This window comes from Epinephelus fuscoguttatus, linkage group LG3 (genome assembly GCF_011397635.1).
Source record: "Epinephelus fuscoguttatus linkage group LG3, E.fuscoguttatus.final_Chr_v1".
NCBI classification, from domain to species: domain Eukaryota; kingdom Metazoa; phylum Chordata; class Actinopteri; order Perciformes; family Serranidae; genus Epinephelus; species Epinephelus fuscoguttatus.
Genome location: NC_064754.1, coordinates 48,942,303 through 48,962,911, shown reverse-complemented (window position 1 = coordinate 48,962,911; position 20,609 = coordinate 48,942,303). Strand labels below are relative to the sequence as shown.

General features: G+C 42.5%; 1 protein-coding gene across 1 annotated transcript in view; it reads right to left on the bottom strand.

Annotated features, from left to right (window-relative positions):
* Positions 1–932: 932 nt before the first annotated feature.
* Positions 933–20,609, bottom strand: part of sclt1 (sodium channel and clathrin linker 1) — a 165,772-nt gene continuing 146,095 nt past the window's right edge. Inside the window, exon 22 of the transcript XR_007449044.1 lies at positions 933–1,615. The gene's annotated coding sequence lies outside the window, so the exon portion shown is untranslated. The remainder of the gene's footprint in view (positions 1,616–20,609) is intronic.

Genomic DNA, 20,609 nt, shown 5'->3' with positions numbered 1-20,609 from the left:
TAAAATTACAACCAATAACCCCTTTACAAAGTCAATTTTGACAATTCACCTGAACCAACTGAATGTCCACAACAGTGTTAGTATGGAGATTATTGTATAACTCCCATACTTTGCAGAGTAACCTGTTAAAAATTATGTTCAAGTAGTGACATTAGTAATCACTATTCAGTACTTTGGTATTATGTCTGGAACTTTATATAGGTCACTCCTTTGAACTTCACACAATATCTAACCCCTGTATAAACTACACTATTTCAGTAAAGTAACAATACCTGGAGAGTGTTGTGGAAATTCTCTGCTGCTGGTGAATAATGAAATAGAGAGTTCTGCCAGCCGACAAGGTTTTTATTTTCTTTGCAAAGAAAAGGTCAATCAGCACACGAGTGGTCAGAATGAAGAAAGACCCCTAACATGGGGAAGCTTAAACATTTATACCTGAGGACCGCCTCTTATGGTGTGTTTCACACCCCTCTGTCTGCGGCAGGGAGCGGCGCCCCTACCCATTGTTTTCACACTCTTTCGTCTGCCGCAAGTATTGGCTCCGACCCCTTGGGTGTGTTTCACACTTGGCGTATTCTGCAGGATTTTGTATCTAAGTGTGAGGTTAAGAGATCGAGACATTTGAAGTATTTGAAAACACAAAGAATACGCAAAGAAAATGAAATTACAATTACAATTCCCCCTTCTGATTATTGATTAATCACTACAACAACAAAAAAAAAATAAAATAAAAAATAAAATAAAAAAATTAAATAAATGAATAGTTACAACTTAATTATCTGACACATTAATTCACATGGATTTTAAAATGTATCATCATGGCAGTTGTTTAGAAGAAAAGAAAAAAACAGGAAGGAAAAGAAAGAGAAAAAAATAAAATAATAATAATGATAATGTAATAATGATGATAAACAAAAAATATGTACATAAGAAAAATGAAGGAAAGGGGGAGAGAGAAAAAAGAGAAAAAAAAAGAAAACATTATTTACAAAATGTCATCACCAGAGTCAGAGTCTGAGCTGGGGTAATGATGGGGATCAGGAATGTGAAATGAGGCTGAATTCTGATCGGCATTGTTAACGGTTATGTTATACAGTATGGGTGAATGTTGCACTTTGTCCTTCTGTCAGAGTGACAGTCTTGGCAGGTTTGTAGGTGTAGGTCTCTATCAGTATCGCATGATAGGGTCAGGATCAGGTGGTGCATGGTGTAGTCTGGTGGGAAAAGGTTTGTGTTGTTAGTCCTGCACGTCTAGTTGGTGTCTGTTGAATTCACAGAGTTATTTTTCATGCCGTCCTCTGATGAGCTCATTCGTCCTCGCGTTGTTCGTCCTCGCATTGTCCATCCTCGCGTCGTCCGTCCCCACGTTGTCAGTCCTCGCATCAACAGCTGAGTTCCTCCGTTGGCTCAGGGACCTTCCTGCAGGGGCTGGCGTGAGTCCACGTTGCTCTCTCAGCGATCTTCACAGCAGTATGCGTTGTCAGGAACACCTGGAATGGACCTCGCCAGCGTTTGGAGTGCCAGTGTTTCCTTCTTAGGTCCTTACCACCCAGTCGCCAGGTTGGAAATCATGGAGTGATGTGGAAGCTGGTGGTGAAAGGGCTGATTTCACCTGCTGAGAGATTTGAGAGAGAGTGGAAGATAAGTTTTTGCAATATTGTAATATGTCATCATCACATAGGCCAGTGGAGGGGAGTGGTCTGGTTACAGGTTCCACTCCTAGGGATGAAGGTATGCCAAAAAGAATTTCATTCAAATAAACACAAGAAGTTTGTGCTCTAAAATAAATAAATAAATAAATAAATAAATAAATAAAAAGGGATCAGCACTCAGTGAATAACCTCCTAAGCCCTACGACAAGCTATTATGGCAAGGCTTAACTATACAGACCAGTGAGCAGTGATAACTAACATGTCTTTGGGGTCATCGGGTGGGAACCTCCTTTCACCGGTGTTTCGTCTAGTTGGTCCCACGACACCTCCAGGAGGCTAGACAGTGATCTCTGGCGTCCCAGAGACACTCCCCTAATGCCAGGTCTCACTGCTCCCCACACTAACCGAACAACCTCCTTTACCTTACCTATACTACCACAGAGGAGGTAGACCCAGGGAAGGAAGCCTTGTTAGGCTATCACACTCCCCCGCCGGGTTAGGCTGTACAGTCTACCTCCCCAAGACGAGCCCTCACAACAATGACACCTCCAGGAGGCTAGACAGTGATCTCAGCCCAAACAGCACTGCCACCTTCAACCAAACCCAGGCTCCGTTTATGCGAGCTCCAGGCAGAAGCAATGCTGATACTACCTTTACTAGCACATTCACCATACTCCATTTCACACGCTACATAGCATAACTACAATGTAAGCTAAAGTTAAAGGAGATAAATGAACTCACAGGATCAGCAAACACACTCACTTTGCAGCATGGTCTCAAACAAAATGGATTCAGATAGGCCACTCCCACACTTAAATAACCTTCCTCTTCCTGGATTTCCTCCTTATTTACGCATGGCTTTCTCAGCCCAAACAGCACTGCCATCTTCAACCAAACCCAGGCTCCATACATACGAGCTCCAGGCAGAAGCAATGCTGATACTAGCTTTCCTGTCACATTCACCACACTCTATTTCACACACTACATACCATAACTACAATATAAGCTAAAGTTAAAGGAGCTAACTGGACTTACAGGATCAGCAAGCACACTCACCTTGCCGCATCGCCTCAAACAAAATGGATTCCAATAGGCCACTCCCACACTTAAATACTTCCTCTTCCTGGATTTCTCCTGACAGGAAGTGGATCTCTCCACCTGATCTCAAGGAGTTATGTGCCCTGCTTAGTAGTTCCCCTGCTGGCCCCAGCTGACATTATTTCTTCTGTAATAGATAAACTGGCTGCATTTAATTGCTTCATCTGACATTTCCCTCACTGTCTTCCTCAAACTCTGTCCCCACTCCGAGTTCCCAGGAGTGAGACAGTTGATCTTGCTATGAATCCCTACACCCCACTTCCACTGGACAAATCCTAGTCTTCCATCCTCGCTGCTCAGCTTCTGCTCCTAAGTCTGCATATCTAAGCTTTTTTCTTTCATATGCTTCTTCCACTGAGTCTTCCCAAGGAACTGTCAGCTCAATGAAATAAACTATCTGTTGACTCACTGACCACAACACTAAGTCAGGCCTCTGCCTGGTACAGACTATTTCCTGAGGAACAACAAGCTTTCCCCCTAAATCTACTTGCATTTCCCAATCACAAGCACCTTCTAGGCGGCCACACCCTTGCCTCCTCACTAACTTATCCCTTCTGTATTTCTCTCCCTCACGGACAAACTGAATTACTAAGCTTAACACCTTCTGAATTCACCTGTCTTCGTTTCCCTTCGATGCCTGCAGCTAAACATTTCAACACCTGATTATGTCGCCATGTATATCGACCTTGTGACAAACTAACTTTGCAGCCTGACAAAATATGCTTTAAAGTTGCGGTACATGAGCACAATGGGCATGACGGGTCCTCATCTGCCCACAGTTTTAGGTTCTGGGGGGTTGGTAAGACATCGTATGTAGCCCCTATCAGGAATCTAATACAATTCTCCTCCATACTCCACAGGTCCCTCCAACTAAGCTTCCTCTTCTCTACACTTTCCCAATTCAACCACTGTCCCTGTTTAGCCTGGGCCACTACCTTTGCACCCCTTACTATCTCTTCCTGTCTGCGTATCTGTTCTACAACCAGCTTTCTTTTATCTTTGAGGCCTGCTGTATTCCATACCGGTTTACCTGAGCCAAGACCCAGGCCTCCCCGGCCAAACTGAATATTACCTACAATCTCTGCATGTCTAATAGCTGCCTCTGCCTCCTGAACTGCCGATCTTGGGTTCCACTTCCTCCCCTTGGTTGGATTTGGAACCACACTCCTAACTACCACATCCTTACTCCCAGATAACAAGAGCTCTGTCCTGACCTTGGTACATTTAAATTCCTCTGTTAAACTAGATACTGGCAGCTGAAGTATCCCTTTTCCATACAATGCAACACTACTTAGGCACCTAGGAGCGCCCAACCACTTCCTAATGTAGGAGCTAACCGACCTTTCATTTCTCTCCACAACAGATATTGGAATTTCATAAATTGACAGTGGCCACATTAACCTAGGATATAACCCAAATTGCAAACACCACAACTTCAACTTTCCTGGAAGTTCTGATTTATCTATTCTATCCAATCCTTCAGCCACATCTTTTCTAAATTTCACCACCTGTTCCTTATCATTCAACTCTACATTGTACAACCTACCTAAGCTCTTTACTGACTTTTCCCTAATTGTTGGGATGTCCTCATCATCTATGACAAACTTCCTATCACTTAATTTCCCTCTACATATCAAGATGCTTCTAGATTTACTGGGCTTGATTTTCATGCTGGCCCACTTGAGGTTCTTATTTACCTTCTCTAGTAGCCTTTTTGTACATGGCATTGTTGTGGTCACCAGTGTCATGTCATCCATGTAAGCCCTAACTGGTGGAAGATGCAACCCATTCTGCCGTCTCCCCACCTACCACCCACTTAGAAGCCCTGATGATTACTTCCATTGCCATAGTAAATGCTAACGGAGAAATTGTACACCCTGCCATGATGCCTATTTCTAGCCTCTGCCAACCTGCTGTGAAATCTGCTGTACTTAGACACAACCTAATATCCTGAAAATATGCTTTCACTAAGTTAACAACTACCTGTGGCACTCTGAAGTAGTCAAACGCACTCCAAATGAGGCTGTGCGGAACTGAACCAAACGCATTTGCAAGATCTAAAAATACTACATGTAGGTCCCTTTTGTTAATCTTCGCTGCCTGAATCTGGTGCCAGATCATGCTAGTATGCTCTAAACACCCTGAAAAACCTGGTATTCCTGCCTTCTGCACCATGGTATCTATTAAGCTATTCCTTTCTAAGTAACTAGCTAGTCTCTGCGCTACTACACTAAAGAAAATCTTCACCTCCACATTCAAGATAGAAATCATCCGGAACTGGATAAGTTCCACAGAATCCTTCTCCTTAGGAATGAGGACACCCCCTGCCCTACGCCATGCTCTTGGTATAATTTGTTTTTCCCAAACTATTCTTAGCTGTTTCCACAAAAATTTACGGGTATCAGGCGCACTTTTATAAACCCGGTAGGGGACTCCATTAGGCCCTGGGGCCGAAGAAGCCTTTGCACGCCTGACCACCTCCTGAACTTCCTTCCACCTAGGTGGCCTGACATCCATCTCATGCTCTATCCCTCCTAATGGAGGGATATCAGGTGGGAAACCTACTATCCTATTCTTCTCCAATCTGAATATGTGTTTCTCAAATATTCTTCAACCTCTAACCTTTCTGCTTTAAGATGCCCTCCCTTTTCCTGGCTGAAAAATCCTTTAACAAACTTAAAAGGGTCCCTGAAAAAACCTGTCCTAGCATATTCCTTCTTCCTCCTCTTTTTCCTGAGATGCTCTGCCCTTCTAAGAACTGCTAGCCTGCTTCTCAACTCCTCTTGCAACACCTTAATTCCCTCCCTTTCTTCTTCTGTAGCCTTTTTCCGCTGCTTTCTTAACTGTCTCCTTTCCTTGACTAACTTCTCTATTTCTCTCTGCCGCCTAGACTTACCTGACTGTACCCTCTCACTCCTCTTTCTCTCATGCACCCCAAACCTCTCTACACCATATGAATACATTATATCTCCCATCTTTTCTAACCTTTCTATTGCATTTCCTCTAAGCCTACTCAAGATTACTGACAAATCTCTATTAACTATCTCCCATTCTTTACTGTCATTTGCTCTAGGCCATCTAACTCTAACCTTTTGCTCCATGGTTCTCTCTCTGGCTAGCATACTGGCCTCAGTGTCACCTGCATCAAAGGGACTCATGTTCACTCTGGACCTTTTTCTCATTCTTATATGCATTAGAACAACAGGCAGAGCTTTTGTCCATGGCAGTCCTGTTTCCTCACAACACTTAGCCAGTTTAGATTTCAGAGTGCCATTTTCTCGTTCGACAGCACCTCCACCGGCAGGGTGGTATGCACAATGTTGTTTGAGGTCAATGGCAAGAAAATCACTGACTTGGGTTATTGCAGAACTGACAAAGTGTGAGCCATTATCGCTGCTCACAGTGTCTTAGGGACCTCCTGTAGGGCTGTAATAGCTGTAGGTTGTTCTTCGGACAAAAAAGAAAAAGATTTAGAAGTGCTTTTTTTCTTTGAGTGTGCACAACAGATGTTAAAGTTTTAGAGTAGCACTGCAGTGTTGGCGAAAATAAAATACATCGATCAGATGTTTCTTGCCAATCGGCTCCGCGCTGACATGATTTTATAAATGGGCCCAGACCTTCCCAGTTATCTGATGTGTGTTTTGCAAGTGTGATGTGTGGGACTGAATGGTCCATGGTGTACATGTCACACTGAGCTGGTGTGAGAGAGACTGATATAGCACATTTGTGTTGTGTCCAATAAATGTGTGTCAATGTGGGTTTGTCAAATTTCTCCCTCAACCAACCTTCCTCATATGACTCATCAGGTCCTGGTGACACATGAGAGTTGCAATGCAGGTCTTCTGGTGTCATAAAATCTGTTGAAGTTGTTGAAAGTGTTTTCCCAGCTTCTGTAACAAGTACAGAGGTTGTTGATGATTGCAGTTTCCACTGATATGCATATCTCAGGTTTGGGGTGTGGTAGACAAAGGAGTGTGAAAAATTTGGTTCCAGATCAGATAGTCTGTGAACTTTGACACCTTCTGGGGTTGAGATCAGAAAAGGCCTAATTTGCACATCAAGTCCCTGCCCATCAGGTTAATGGGGAAGACTTCAGAGAGCAAGAATGCATGTTTGGAGCTTGCATTTGACTCATCCGCACATTTGAGTGGGACAGTAATGTTTTTTCTAATTGAGTCAACTAAGAATACAACATTTTGTTCTGCGATGGTCAATGTATGTTGCGGAAACTTATTGAAATGATCAGATGTGTACTGAACATTATGTTAGAGCAATTGCATATCTATTATCTGAACTCTCAATAGCTTGTGTATTAATCTGCTCAGTATGTGTGTGTGAGTGTGGTGCGGTACTTTCTTCTGGCCCCACAAGTTGGTTTGGCTTGTCAGCAGGAGTCCATCTCTCTCTGAGAACCCCCAACCATTTTCAGTCCAACTTGTCTGCTGAGGTTGATGAGGCATTTCTGTGGCAATCACGTCTCCAATGTCCATGTTGGCCACAGAGAAAACAGACATCACTTGGAGGTTTTCTTCCCCAGTTCTTGTGTTGGCCGCGTTCTTTCCTTCTGTGTTCATGACCTGGTTGTCCATATTCTCCGACTGGTTATTGCTGCCATGTGAAGCTCCTTCTGTGTTGTCTCTTCTTTTTTCTTTATCTATCTGTATTTGGTCATGGGCATGTATGGCGTGTCTGCGAAGTTCAGACAGGCGTGCATCATTCCAACCGATGCAGGAACTTTTAACAGCTGAGGCAATGTCTGGTTTTAGTCCGTTTAAGAAACAATTGCAGAGATGAATTTCCCACACATCTGGAGAATTGCTTGACTCATCAGGTAGTTGAAGGCCACTGTAGGTGTTGAATGAAGGACAAAACGGTGGGTTGCCGTCAAGATCTGGTCCCAAAGGGGACAGGTGTGATTTTTTTATACGGGGGCTGGCAGGGTTAAAAAGTACAGGGTTCTTATGAAGGTGGTGTGAGCTTATATTTTGAAAGTTGTAGACATAAGCCATGTGACCTAATGAAACTTTGACATGTGTGACAATCAAACAACACATACACAATCATTTGAAATACTGTGACCTCGTGGAAGTGTGCTTGATGTGTACTGGCTGCTGTGAGGATATAAGTTTCTAAATGACGCAAAAGAGTTTGACCTAGAGATCTTGTAGTTACATGTTTTTGCTCTCGGGCATTTAGTTAGGATTGTAGCCTAAATGAAGTGATCTGCTTTTTGTCGCTTGTAGCCTAAACGAAGTGACCAGCTTTTTATCGCTTGTAGCCTAAATAAAGTGACCAGCTTTTTATCGCTTGTGGCCGAAACTAAGTGATCCTTACAGAGATGTCTGTATTGTAATAGTCGTGCATGACCTCCACATTTGGTATGGGGGGGGATTTCTGTCGAGGTTGGACCTCCGGAGGGGTCTGTTGTGGATGTTATGAAAAGGAAATATGGGGATAAAAGTCTAAAATATTTAAAGGTCTGGACAGCTGAGTTTGGTTTCCCAATGCTTGTGTGCTGTCTCTGTTGATGTCCTGCTACATGTCTGTATAGATGTGCTCTGTGCTGTGCTACCGTCTTTTTAATCAATCCTTTTTCTTTCACAACCCTCTCTCCCCTTAAATAAAGGTTAAATAAAAAAATTTTTTTAAAAAAAGTCATGGGTTCATTGCCAAAAATGACCTTGCGTTATATTGACATAGCTTGTTTTATCAACATTTTGCCTCTCACAAATAATTCAAAATCTTTACGTGAGCTGGAAGCTGAAAAAGCATGAAGCCGAGGTCCCGACAACACTGCTCGCAGCTTTAATTAGGGACCTCGGCTGAAGGGCGAGGACCCTATTGTTTTTGGTGCGTTTATTAAGGACCGAGCACGAGGGCAGAGGACAGCTCACAGAGCAGTCCTCGCCAAAGGCGAGGACCCTATTGTTTTTGCTGCGTTTATTATTATTAGGGACTGAGCCTGGAGGCAGAGTCTTCGCCAAAGGCACACAAAAATGGCCGCTGTGGCCCGTAGGAACGTCATAGAAACATGAAACCAAAACTGCCATGTTCGTCTCATCAAGACCTACAAATCAAGCAATGACACCCCTCACCTAAATCCAACAGGAAGTGAGCTATTTGCCCTTTCAAAGTAAGATTTCGCCTCAAAACTGTTCTTCCTAAAAAAACATCTCCTCTTACAAAGTTAATCCTATCAGCTTCAAACTCGCACGGATAACAGATCAACTTGTGCTAACTAGATCTTCTGTATAACTTTTTCATTACTCAATTAGTTTGGATTTTATGGGCTCCATAAGGTGAGATGTCAGAAAAACGTCCTGACGATCTTCGAAAGCTGTCCCATAGGAAATGAATGGCAGCAGGGGGGAGAAAGAGACTAATCTTCAGGCTTTTTCTAGCATTTACAGCGTCTCCATACTTTGTGCTACAGACTCCATTCCAACTCTCAAATGTTGCCACAGGTCTCATCTATTCACTCATGTTTTCATCTTTTTCATATCTTTTACCGTTTTTGATCAGTGCCTCTCAAAGTACCATGAGCAAAAGTGGAGAAATTCTCAGTTTACAATGGGTGTGTATTGCACGGAATGCTGTGAGCAAGAGTGGAGAGGGCTCTAAAAATCGTCTAAAACTTTTGTCTTTAACTCGCTGCCATGGCCACAATTTTCACTGTACAGACACAATTTATACCACAAAACGTAGGAAAATTTGTCCTGCTCACAGATATGTTGACATGAAATCTCTCACACGTACACATTTTTGCTGAGTGGCTCCAAAGCGAAGGGAGCGCCGATTATTTTCTCATTCACTCCCATGTAAAGTCTGATGAGAAATTTCTGGAAACAGCTTAGGTGCAACACATTTTAAACTCGCTCCCCTGGTCACATTTTTGACTCGAGAAATATAAAACGCGACACGTGCGTTCACGAGACGTGGCTGGCTCTCAAAATCACTTTATTTTCTTGCTTGGACCAACGGTTTGGGCATGCGAAGCATTTGTTTGAGGAGTTAAAACCCATTATAAACAGCCTTTGGTGAGCTGCTCTCCTGACGTGTCTGTGTGTGCCACAGGTGCAGACAAGTCATTAATCGCCATGACAACGGCTGCACACACAGACACAGCCACACGGCTCTCTCTGTCTGTGTGTCTCACAATCTTTAAAGGACAGATTACAGCAGCAGAAACTTCATTTGAAACAGCAAATACACATTATTAACCCCTACAGTGCCACATGGGCCTCTAGTGCCACCTAGACGCACTAAAATGGCCACTGCAGCCCGTAGGGAATGTCGATCAAGATCAAACCAAAACTGGTGTGTTTGACTTACAAATCACGCATTGACACCCATGACCTGATTCCAACAGGAAGTGAGCTATTTGACCTTTCAAAGTAAGATTTCGCCAAACGTGGTCTCAAGAAAACACATCTCCTCCTACACCGCTTATTTTATCAGTTTTAAAGATGCACACATGCCAGCTCAACTGCTACTAAACAGATCTTCTGTATAACTTTATCTCTCTCATCATCACATTATTTTCATGATTGGACCAACAGTTTGGGAATGGGAAGAACTTGTTCGAGGAGTTAAATCTCCACTAAAAGAGGTGTCTCTGTGTTCTGTCTGTCTCTGCTCTTCTGCCAGGTGCGCTACTTAATTACCATGGCAACCGCTGTCACACACAAACTCACAGAAACATGATGTCTGTGCGTGTGTCTACATCTTACATTCAGACATGACAGGGGCAGCATCTCCATTTTAACCCTTTAGGTGCCAGAGTTAATTGAGGAAAATATTCCATTTTCATTTCAACATTTCAAAAGGCTGTGGCTTGAAAGTGGTGACAGATAAAGGCATACTGTAAATGAGAAAACTATTCATCATGACCCAAAGTTTGTGATAGGAGTAAATTAACTCATCTAATTTGGATATTGTGGCATCACCAGCAGGCAGCCATATTGGATTTCATAAATCTCAGTCAAAAAACATTTTGAACACATTTACACAGTAGATTTATTTTGTTTTGTGTTGTTTTTTGTCATGTCTTCCTCAAAATGAAGGAAGAGGAATCTGATGGGAAGAAATTCCATCTAATTTGCATAATGTGACATCACTTGTACATACCTACAGCTACAGAAAGCATTCAAACATCAAAACGTTCAGCTCTGTAAGGATTTTCTGATGTTTGTGGCAATATGTTTGATATTTCTAAATAATTCACAGTGACGACATAAGCTGGGGGCGGAAACGGGCGCGAGTGCGAGGTCCCGCCAAACGCTGCTTGCAGCTTTAATTATTTCTTTCTTTCTTTCTTTCTTCCGCCGCCTCTTTGAACTGGAATTTGACCCCCTAAACATGCTCAAAAACTCACCAAAATTGGCACGCACATCAGAACCGGTGAAAAATTTTATAAAATGGTGACATTAACTCCTAAAGTGCCAAAATGGGCTCTCTAGCGCCACCTAGGCACACAAAATGGCCGCCACGGCCTGTAGGAACGCGAGAAACATGAAACCAAAAGTGGCATGTTCGTTTCATCAAGACCTAAAAATCACGCGCTGACACCCCTGACCTAAATCCAACAGGAAGTGACATATTTGCCCTTTCAAAGTAAGATTTTGCCTTAAAACTGCCTTTCCTAAAAAAATCATCTTCTCATACAGCGTTTATCCTATCGACTTCAAACTTGCACAGATTACAGATCAACTCCTTCTAATCAAAAGTTGTGCGTAACTTTTTCATTACTTGCTGCGTTTGGATTTTGTGGCCTCCATAAGGTGAGATGTCAGAAAACGCCCTGACGATCTTCCAAAGCTGTCCCATAGGAAATGAATGGCAGCGGGGGGGAGAAAGAGACCAATCTTCGGGCTTTTTCTAGCATTTACAGCGTCTCCATACTTTGTGCTACAGACTCCATTCCAACTCTCAAATGTTGCCACAGGTCTCATCTATTCACTCATGTTTTCATCTTTTTCATATCTTTTACCGTTTTTGATCTGTGCCTCTCAAAGTACCATGAGCAAAAGTGGAGAAATTCTCACTTTACAATGGGTGTGTATTGCATGGAATGCTGTGAGCTAGAGTGGAGAGGGCTCTAAAAATCGTCTAAAACTTTTGTCTTTAACTCGCTGCCATGGCCACAATTTTCACTGTACAGACACAATTTATGCCACAAAACATAGGAAAATTTGTCCTGCTCGCAGATATGTTGACATGGAATCTCTCACACGTACACATTTTTGCTGAGTGGCTCCAAAGCGAAGGGAGCGCCGATTTTTCTCTCATTCACTCCCATGTAAACTCGAGAAATATAAAAAGCGACACGTGCATTCACGAGAAGTGGCTGGCTCTCAAAATCACTTTATTTTCTTGCTTGGACCAACGGTTTGGGCATGCGAAGCATTTGTTCGAGGAGTTAAAACCCATTATAAACAGCCTTTGGTGAGCTGCTCTCCTTAGCTGTCTGTGTGTGCCACAGGTGCTGACAAGTCATTAATCGCCATGACAACGGCTGCACACACAGACACAGGGCTCTCTGTCTGTGTGTCTCACAATCTTTAAAGGACAGATTACAGCAGCAGAAACTTCATTTGAAACAGCAAATACACATTATTAACCCCTACAGTGCCAAAATGGGCTCTCTAGCGCCACCTAGACGCACTAAAATGGCCACTACAGCCCGTAGGAATGTCGTATCAAGATCAAACCAAAACTGGAGTGTTTGACTTACAAATCACGCATTGACACCCATGACCTGATTCCAACAGGAAGTGAGCTATTTGTCCTTTCAAAGTAAGATTTCGCCTCAAACATGGTCTCAAGAAAACACATCTCCTCCTACACCGTTTATTTTATCAGTTTTAAAGATGCACACATGCCACCTCAACTGCTACTAAACAGATCTTCTGTATAACTTTATCTCTCTCATCATCACATTATTTTCATGATTGGACCAACAGTTTGGACCAACATTTACACAGTAGATTTATTTTGTTTTGTGTTGTTTTTGTCGTCTCTTCCTCAAAATAAAGGAAGAGGAATCTGATGGGAAGAAATTCGCTCATCTAATTTGCATAATGTGACATCACTTGTACATACCTACAGCTACAGAAAGCATTCAAACATCAAAACGTTCAGCTCTGTAAGGATTTTCTGATGTTTGTGGCAATATGTCGACATAAGCTGGGGGCGGAAATGGGCGCGAGTGCGAGGTCCCGCCAAACGCTGCTTGCAGCTTTAATTAGGGACCGAGCCCTAAGGCAGAGGACTGCTCACAGAGCAGTCCTCGCCGAAGGCGAGGACCCTATTGTTTTTGCTGTGTTTATTATTATTATTCTTTATTCTTTATTCTTTCTTCCGCCGCCTCTTTGAACTGGAATTTGACCCCCTAAACATGCTCAAAAACTCACCAAAATTGGCACGCACATCAGAACCGGTGAAAAATTTTATAAAATGGTGACATTAACTCCTAAAGTGCCAAAATGGGCTCTCTAGCGCCACCTAGGCACACAAAAATGGCCGCCACGGCCTGTAGGAACGTCGTGGAAACATGAAACCAAAAGTGGCGTGTTCGTTTCATCAAGACCTAAAAATCACGCGCTGACACCCCTGACCTAAATCCAACAGGAAGTGACATATTTGCCCTTTCAAAGTAAGATTTTGCCTTAAAACTGCCTTTCCTAAAAAAATCATCTTCTCATACAGCGTTTATCCTATCGACTTCAAACTTGCACAGATTACAGATCAACTCCTTCTAATCAAAAGTTGTGCGTAACTTTTCATTACTCGTTTGGATTTTATGGCCTCCATAAGGTGAGATGTCAGAAAACGTCCTGACGATCTTCCAAAGCTGTCCCATAGGAAATGAATGGCAGCAGGGGGGAGAAAGAGACCAATCTTCGGGCTTTTTCTAGCATTTACAGCGTCTCCATACTTTGTGCTACAGACTCAATTCCAACTCTCAAATGTTGCCACAGGTCTCATCTATTCACTCATGTTTTCATCTTCTTCATATCTTTTACCGTTTTTGATCTGTGCCTCTCAAAGTACCATGAGCAAAAGTGGAGAAATTCTCAGTTTACAATGGGTGTGTATTGCATGGAATGCTGTGAGCTAGAGTGGAGAGGGCTCTAAAAATCGTCTAAAACTTTTGTCTTTAACTCGCTGCCATGGCCACAATTTTCACTGTACAGACACAATTTATACCACAAAACGTAGGAAAATTTCTCCAGCTCACAGATATGTTGACATGGAATCTCTCACACGTACACATTTTTGCTGAGTGGCTCCAAAGCGAAGGGAGCGCTGATTTTTTTCTCATTCACTCCCATGTAAACTCAGAGGAGAAATTTCTGGAAACAGCTTAGGTGCAACACATTTTAAACTCGCTTCCCTGACCACATTTTTGACTGTAGAAATATAAAACGCGGCACGTGCGTTCACGAGAAGTGGCTGTCTCTCAAAATCACTTTATTTTCTTGATTGGACCAACGGTTTGGGCATGCGAAGCATTTGTTCGAGGAGTTAAAACCCATTATAAACAGCCTTTGGTGAGCTGCTCTCCTTAGCTGTCTGTGTGTGCCACAGGTGCTGACAAGTCATTAATCGCCATGACAACGGCTGCACACATAGACACAGGGCTCTCTGTCTGTGTTTCTCATATTCTTTAAAGGACAGATTACAGCAGCAGAAACTTCATTTGAAACAGCAAATACACATTATTAACCCCTACAGTGCCAAAATGGGCTCTCTAGCGCCACCTAGACACACTAAAATGGCCACTACAGCCCGTAGGAATGTCGTATCAAGATCAAACCAAAACTGGTGTGTTTGACTTACAAATCACGCATTGACACCCATGACCTGATTCCAACAGGAAGTGAGCTATTTGTCCTTTCCAAGAAAGATTTCGCCTCAAACGTGGTCTCAAGAAAACACATCTCCTCCTACACCGTTTATTTTATCAGTTTTAAAGATGCACACATGCCACCTCAACTGCTACTAAACAGATCTTCTGTATAACTTTATTTTCATGATTGGACCAACAGTTTGGACCAACATTTACACAGTAGATTTATTTTGTTTTGTGTTGTTTTTGTCGTCTCTTCCTCAAAATAAAGGAAGAGGAATCTGATGGGAAGAAATTCGCTCATCTAATTTGCATAATGTGACATCACTTGTACATACCTACAGCTACAGAAAGCATTCAAACATCAAAACGTTCAGCTCTGTAAGGATTTTCTGATGTTTGTGGCAATATGTCGACATAAGCTGGGGGCAGAAATGGGCGCGAGGTCCGTAACGCTGCTTGCAGCTTTAATTAGGGACCGAGCCCTAAGGCAGAGGACTGCTCACAGAGCAGTCCTCGCCGAAGGCGAGGACCCTATTGTTTTTGCTGCGTGCGTTTATAAGTGACCGGGCCCAACAGTAGTGGACTACTCACAAAGAAGTCCTCGCCAAAGGCGAGGACCCTCCCTATAGTTTTTGCCGCATTTTTCTCACTGACCAGTCCTCGCGGGAGGACACTGTATTTTGCTGTGTTTATTATTATTATTATTATTCTTTATTCTTTTTTCCGCCGCCTCTTTGAACTGGAATTTGACCCCCTAAACATGCTCAAAAACTCACCAAAATTGGCACGCACATCAGAACCGGTGAAAAATTTTATAAAATGGTGACATTAACCCCTAAAGTGCCAAAATGGGCTCTCTAGCGCCACCTAGGCACACAAAAATGGCCGCCACGGCCTGTAGGAACGTCGTAGAAACATGAAACCAAAAGTGGCGTGTTCGTCTCATCAAGACCTAAAAATCACACGCTGACATCCCTGACCTAAATCCAACAGGAAGTGACGGATTTGCCCTTTCAAAGTAAGATTTTGCCTTAAAACTGCCTTTCCTAAAAAAAATCATCTTCTCATACAGCGTTTATCCTATCGACTTCAAACTTGCCCAGATTACAGATCAACTCCTTCTAATCAAAAGTTGTGCGTAACTTTTTCATTACTTGCTGCGTTTGGATTTTGTGGCCTCCATAATAGTCTAGCAGCAGGGGCCCTCAGATTTTGAGGTACCCCTACCCGAGGTAGAACAAAACACAACAATGTTTTTTTAAATCTTCAGGGTCTCCCATTCATGAAATGGATTGTCTTCAACTTTTATTTTGGGGCAAAATTATTTTTGGGGGGCATTCTTTACAACTACCCCAATCTCTGAAAAAGGGACAAATCAGGCCAGTTCGGATAAGGGAAATATGACAAAAAAGCCAATTTCTTGAGAATGCTCACTCCTTTCCTCATAATATTTGCTGAAGTATAAAACAAGTGTCTGCCCTACATCACCAAAGAGTCAGAAAGTAATTCACTTTAAAAAATCCTGAAATATAACCCTGAAAACATGGCTTTAATTTAGGCGGAAATTGCATTTTTGTGATAATAAGAAAAGAGGGCTTCTTTACTTTTCTCTTATTTAACAGAAAATCATAAAGTCCTGTCAAATACAATGTTACTGTATTGTCTAAGGTGTTTTTGAAAAATAACCCATGGTTGTTTGGAGATACCTAGTACAGTTTTGTTGTAAATGAGGTTTCTATAGGTAAACCCCTTCTCTAAAAACAGCCAAATTAGGTCATTCCGAATGAGGAATGGGTGGCATAGCCTATAAGTTAAGAATGCTTATTCTGATGGTCACTTTGGGTCATGATGAATAGTTTTCTCATTTACAGTATGCCTTTATCTGTCACCACTGTAAAGCCACAGCCTTTTGAAATGTTGAAATGAAAATGGAATATTTTCCTCAATTAACTCTGGCACCTAAAGGGTTAAAATGGAGATGCTCCCTCTGTCATGTCTGAAAATAAGATCTAGAAACGCACAGACATCATGTTTCTGTGAGTTTGTGTGTGACAGCGGTTGCCATGGTAATTAAGTAGGCGCACCTGGCAGAAGAGCAGAGAGAGACAGACACCTCTTTTAGTGGAGATTTAACTCCGTGAACAAGTTCTTCCCATTCCCAAACTGTTGGTCCAATCATGAAAATAATGTGATGATGAGAGAGATAAAGTTATACAGAAGATCTGTTTAGTAGCAGTTGAGGTGGCATGTGTGCATCTTTAAAACTGATAAAATAAACAGTGTAGGAGGAGATGTGTTTTCTTGAGACCACGTTTGAGGCGAAATCTTACTTTGAAAGGTCAAATAGCTCACTTCCTGTTGGAATCAGGTCCTGGGTGTCAATGCGTGATTTGTAAGTCAAACACACCAGTTTTGGTTTGATCTTGATACGACATTCCTACGGGCTGCAGTGGCCATTTTAGTGTGTCTAGGTGGTGCTAGAGAGCCCATTTTGGCACTGTAGGGGTTAATAATGTGTATTTGCTGTTTCAAATGAAGTTTCTGCTGCTGTAATCTGTCCTTTATAGATTGTGAGACACACAGACAGAGAGAGCCGTATGGTTATGTGTGTGTGTGCAGCCGTTGTCATGGCGATTAATGACTTGTCAGCACCTGTGGCACACACAGACAGCTAAGGAGAGCAGCTCACCAAAGGCTGTTTATAATGGGTTTTAACTCCTCGAACAAATGCTTCGCATGCCCAAACCATTGGTCCAAGCAAGAAAATAAAGTGATTTTGAGAGACAGCCACTTCTCGTGAACGCACGTGTCGCGTTTTATATTTCTACAGTCAAAAATGTGGTCAGGGGAGCGAGTTTAATATGTGTTGCACCTAAGCTGTTTCCAGAAATTTCTCGTCAGACTTTACATGGGAGGGAATGAGAAAATAATGGGCGCTCCCTTCGCTTTGGAGCCGCTCAGCAAAAATGTGTACGTGGGAGAGATTCCATGTCAACATATCTGTGAGCTGGACAAATTTTCCTACGTTTTGTGGTATAAATTGTGTCTGTACAGTGAAAATTGTGGCCATGGCAGCGAGTTAAAGACAAAAGTTTTAGACGATTTTAGAGCCCTCTCCACTCTAGCTCACAGCATTCCGTGCAATACACACCCATTGTAAACTGAGAATTTCTCCACTTTTGCTCATGGTACTTTGAGAGGCACCGATCAAAAACGATAAAAGATATGAAAAAGATGAAAACATGAGTGAATAGATGAGACCTGTGGCAACATTTGAGAGTTGGAATGGAGTCTGTAGCACAAAGTATGGAGACGCTGTAAATGCTAGAAAAAGCCCGAAGATTGGTCTCTTTCTCCCCCCTGCTGCCATTCATTTCCTATGGGACAGCTTTCGAAGATCGTCAGGACGTTTTTCTGACATCTCACCTTATGGAGGCCACAAAATCCAAACGCAGCGAGTAATGAAAAAGTTACGCACAACTTTTGATTAGAAGGAGTTGATCTGTAATCTGTGCAAGTTTGAAGTCGATAGGATAAACGCTGTATGAGAAGATGATTTTTTAAGAAAGGCAGTTTTAAGGCAAAATCTTACTTTGAAAGGGCAAATATCTCACTTCCTGTTGGATTTAGGTCGGGGTGTCAGCGCGTGATTTTTAGGTCTTGATGAGACGAACACGCCACTTTTGGTTTCATGTTTCTACGACGTTCCTACAGGCCGTGGCGGCCATTTTTGTGTGCCTAGGTGGCGCTAGAGAGCCCATTTTGGCACTTTAGGGGTTAATGTCACCATTTTATAAAATTTTTCACCAGTTCTGATGTGCCAATTTTGGTGAGTTTTTGAGCATGTTTAGGGGGTCAAATTCCAGTTCAAAGAGGCGGCGGAAGAAAGAATAAAGAATAAAGAATAATAATAATAATTAAAGCTGCAAGCAGCGTTTGGCGGGACCTCGCACTCGCGCCCATTTCCGCCCCCAGCTTATGTCGACATATTGCCACAAACATCAGAAAATCCTTACAGAGCTGAACGTTTTGATGTTTGAATGCTTTCTGTAGCTGTAGGTATGTACAAGTGATGTCACATTATGCAAATTAGATGAGCGAATTTCTTCCCATCAGATTCCTCTTCCTTTATTTTGAGGAAGAGACGACAAAAACAACACAAAACAAAATAAATCTACTGTGTAAATGTTGGTCCAAACTGTTGGTCCAATCATGAAAATAATGTGATGATGAGAGAGATAAAGTTATACAGAAGATCTGTTTAGTAGCAGTTGAGGTGGCATGTGTGCATCTTTAAAACTGATAAAATAAACGGTGTAGGAGGAGATGTGTTTTCTTGAGACCACGTTTGAGGCGAAATCTTACTTTGAAAGGACAAATAGCTCACTTCCTGTTGGAATCAGGTCATGGGTGTCAATGCGTGATTTGTAAGTCAAACACACCAGTTTTGGTTTGATCTTGATACGACATTCCTATGGGCTGCAGTGGCCATTTTAGTGTGTCTAGGTGGCGCTAGAGAGCCCATTTTGGCACTGTAGGGGTTAATAATGTGTATTTGCTGTTTCAAATGAAGTTTCTGCTGCTGTAATCTGTCCTTTAAAGATTGTGAGACAGACAGAGAGAGCCATGTGGCTGTGTGTGTGTGTGTGTGTGTGTGTGTGTGTGTGTGTGCAGCCGTTGTCATGGCGATTAATGACTTGTCGGCACCTGTGGCACACACAGACAGCTAAGGAGAGCAGCTCACCAAAGGCTGTTTAATATGGGTTTGAACTCCTCAAACAAGTCCTTCCCATACCCAAACCGTTGGTCCAAGCAAGAAAATAAAGTGATTTTGAGAGACAGCCACTTCTCCTGAACGCACGTGCCGCGTTTTATATTTCTACAGTCAAAAATGTGGTCAGGAGAGCGAGTTTAAAATGTGTTGCACCTAAGCTGTTTCCAGAAATTTCTCCTCTGAGTTTACATGGGAGTGAATGAGAAAAAAATCGGCGCTCCTTCGCTGGAGCCACTCAGCAAAAATGTGTACGTGTGAGAGATTCCATGTCAACATATCTGAGCAGGACAAATTTTCCTACGTTTTGTGGTATAAATTGTGTCTGTACAGTGAAAATTGTGGCCATGGCAGCGAGTTAAAGACAAAAGTTTTAGACGATTTTTAGAGCCCTCTCCACTCTAGCTCACAGCATTCCATGCAATACACACCCATTGTAAGGTGAGAATTTCTCCACTTTTGCTCATGGTACTTTGAGAGGCACCGATCAAAAACGATAAAAGATATGAAAAAGATGAAAACATGAGTGAATAGATGAGACCTGTGGCAACATTTGAGAGTTGGAATGGAGTCTGTAGCACAAAGTATGGAGACGCTGTAAATGCTAGAAAAAGCCCTAAGATTGGTCTCTTTCTCCCCCCTGCTGCCATTCATTTCCTATGGGACAGCTTTCGAAGATCGTCAGGACGTTTTTCTGACATCTCACCTTATGGAGGCCACAAAATCCAAAAGCGAGTAATGAAAAAGTTACGCACAACTTTTGATTAGAAGGAGTTGATCTGTAATCTGTGCAAGTTTGAAGTCGATAGGATAAACGCTGTATGAGAAGATGATTTTTTTAGGAAAGGCAGTTTTAAGGCAAAATCTTACTTTGAAAGGGCAAATACGTCACTTCCTGTTGGATTTAGGTCAGGGGTGTCAGCGCGTGATTTTTAGGTCTTGATGAGACGAACACGCCACTTTTGGTTTCATGTTTCTACGACGTTCCTACAGGCCGTGGCGGCCATCTTTGTGTGCCTAGGTGGCGCTAGAGAGCCCATTTTGTCACTTTAGGAGTTAATGTCACCATTTTATAAAATTTTTCACCGGTTCTGATGTGCGTGCCAATTTTGGTGAGTTTTTGAGCATGTTTAGGGGGTCAAATTCCAGTTCAAAGAGGCGGCGGGAGAAAGAAAGAAAGAAATAATAAATGCACCAAAAACAATAGGGTCCTCGCCTTGACTGCTCTGTGAGC